This window comes from Lagenorhynchus albirostris, chromosome 4, assembly GCF_949774975.1.
Source record: "Lagenorhynchus albirostris chromosome 4, mLagAlb1.1, whole genome shotgun sequence".
In the NCBI taxonomy this organism is placed as follows: Eukaryota; Metazoa; Chordata; class Mammalia; order Artiodactyla; family Delphinidae; genus Lagenorhynchus; species Lagenorhynchus albirostris.
Window position 1 is genome coordinate 145,416,745 of NC_083098.1, and position 2,827 is coordinate 145,419,571.

Genomic DNA, 2,827 nt, shown 5'->3' on the forward strand with positions numbered 1-2,827 from the left:
GACCAGCAAAACAGATCAGTCTCTCACACACCTGATTAAGGAAGAGAATAAAAGAGACATGATCAAAAATGAGAAAAAAAGACAATAACTAAAAAAATTGGAAGAGATTTAAAAATACCTTTTTACAGAAAGTTTTATATAACTCAATGGCATTAAAACTGAAGACCTGGAGAAAAAGAGATGGTTTCCTGGAAAAATGTGAATTAAATATATAAAATATGTTTTAAAAATAAGTATAAATTTTAAGACTTAACCTAAGAAGTAGGTAACTTGAACCGATCATGTATTAGAGAGCAGATGAAAACATGGGTGCTGAGAGCTGCGGGAGGCGGGAGTGGGGAGTGCCTACTAATATAATGGGTGTGGGTTTTGGGGGGTGATGAGAATATTCTGGAATTAGGTAGTGGAGATGGTTGTGCAGCTCTATGAATATACTAAAATCCACTGTACACTTTAAAATGGTTAAAGTTATGTTTTATGAATTTTATCTTTTTTTAATTTTATTTATTTATTTATTTTTGTTTTTTGTGGTACGCGGGCCTCTCACTGCTGTGGCCTCTCCCATTGCGGAGCACAGGCTCCGGACGCGCAGGCTCAGCGGCCATGGCTCACGGGCCCAGCCGCTCCGCGGCATGTGGGATCTTCCCGGACCGGGGCACGAACCCGCGTCCCCTGCATCGGCAGGCGGACCCTCAACGACTGCGCCACCAGGGAAGCCCTATCTGTTTTTTAAAGAAGGTAGAGAGAAGGCTCGTTGGAAGGAGCGCCCAGAGATGAAGAATTGAGTGACACTGAGTGACATCCGGGTGACAGTGCTCACTGATGGGATGTCAAGGACTGAGGGGACGTACAGACTGTGGGAGTGGGTCTGGGGCACATCTGTCCTCGGTCATGGGATGCTCACCACACACACATCCTCCCACCCCTGGGGACTGTGAGGTCCTCGGGGGAGGGAAGGTGTCACCGCGTCCCAGGTCCTGTGAGAGGCTAGTGCACCTCTGACGTTCATTGAACAAGGAGTGAATGAGTGAGAAGCAGGAGGAAAGCTGGACGCGCCTGGGGAGTGGTGAGGTAGGGCAGGGCTGAGGGTGCCCGGGGGTGCTGGCCACGCTTTCCCGGGCCGCCTGGGAAGAAAATGGGCGTCGGCTCTCACCAGAAGATGGAGGGGGTCAACCGAGGGTTCTCATCTTCCCAGGGTGGGGGAGATGTGGCCTGATTGTAGACCAAGCTTTTCCTGAGCCCCCTTTGCTTGTTGGTTGTTGCTTTAGGGACTGGGAGAGACAAAGGGCCAGAGCAGGGGTGGTGAGGGTTCTTGGCCGCTGCCAAGGCTGAGGTGGATGGCCGCAGGCATGGGAAAGGCAGGGCCTCTCTTCTCCCTGTGAAGCAGGAGAAGAAACTGTTGGGTGAGAGTGAAGGCGGGTGGGAGGGTGATGGTATGGGGAGTCACCCTGGGAAATCGGAGGGGGCCGCTGAACAAGACTCGGGGGCTGTGAGGGAGGGGCTTCACCTGCGCCAAGGGTGTGCACGTTCAAGGTCCCTTCCAGGGCACCCACAACTTAGGTTTGGGGCATTCTCTAGAACCCTAGACTCTTGATTGGAAGTGACCTTGAGGGTCTTCTAGAGACATTTCTGCCCAAGCAGAGTCTCCTCTCCGACATCTCTGATAGTCTTACAATCTTTGCTTACATACCTTGAGGGGTGGGAAGATTACCCCCTTACAGGGAAGCCATCGCTGTGTAGATGTTTCGTATTGTGAGAAAGCACTTCCTTAAAGGGGGCCCATTTCTTACGTCAGATCCTCTCTCTTCCCATGACCACTCTTCCACCACCCCGGCAGCTCCCGTGGACTCACCGTGCTCCCCTCTGCTAAACGTCCAGGTCCCTCCTTCCCAGGTGGACAGTCCACAGGGAGAGGAGAGAGCAATCTGGAACCAGTCTCCATGCCCCACTCTGCATTAAACCATAAACCACTCTCAAATGATTTTATGAGAGTCATTTTTTCCCTTCCATTTTCGTATACAAATCTAATCTTTCGAGAACCTACTTTCTTCTAACTCACATATTACGGGCTTTCATCAATAATAATATACGATCAATTACTCAAATGTAATTGATTAGTCTTGAGAACCCTATTTTCCCCTCTTAGCTTGCGTCTGATTGGACATAAAGCACCGCGATTGCCATGGGATGGTGGCCTTGCCCTTTGGCTGTGGAATATCTTTACCTTTTAGCTGAGATTAAATTTATACACAATTTTCTAATGTTAGCCTAAGAAAAATCCAAAAGGGCACTTTATATCCCAACCCTGCAGATGACACCATCCCCCGACGCGATAAGCAGCCCGTGAGTGGGGTTAGCGGACGAAATTGCCTTTGGAGCTGGCTCTGAGCTCCGTTCATCTTTATTTGGCCACACAGATAATTTTTTTGTCATCGGAAAGTTGAGTTTCATAAATTCAATAGCACCCAATTCAATAAAGAGAATCGGAGTCTGTTTCAGCCAGTCTGCATCTCTCCCAGCTGAACCGAAACCATGACGTCTTACCAAGATGGCAGCGGTGTCCAGAGGATCGGTCTCCGGTGCACAGGGACAGTCTGGGCCGCCAGCACCAGCCTGGGCTACACCTCTCTCCACCAGCAGAGCAGATCGCTGAGAACCGTGATTCCGCTGGGCCACCGGGTTGGAGGTGATGAAGAGAACGGCGGGCGTGAAGGATGGGCTCTGGGAGGCTGGAGTTCAGCCTCCTTGGCTGTGTCGCTTACTGTGCGCCCCGTTTCCTGGGATGGAGGATTCGTGGAGGAGGACGATGTAGACAAGGGGCCAGGAG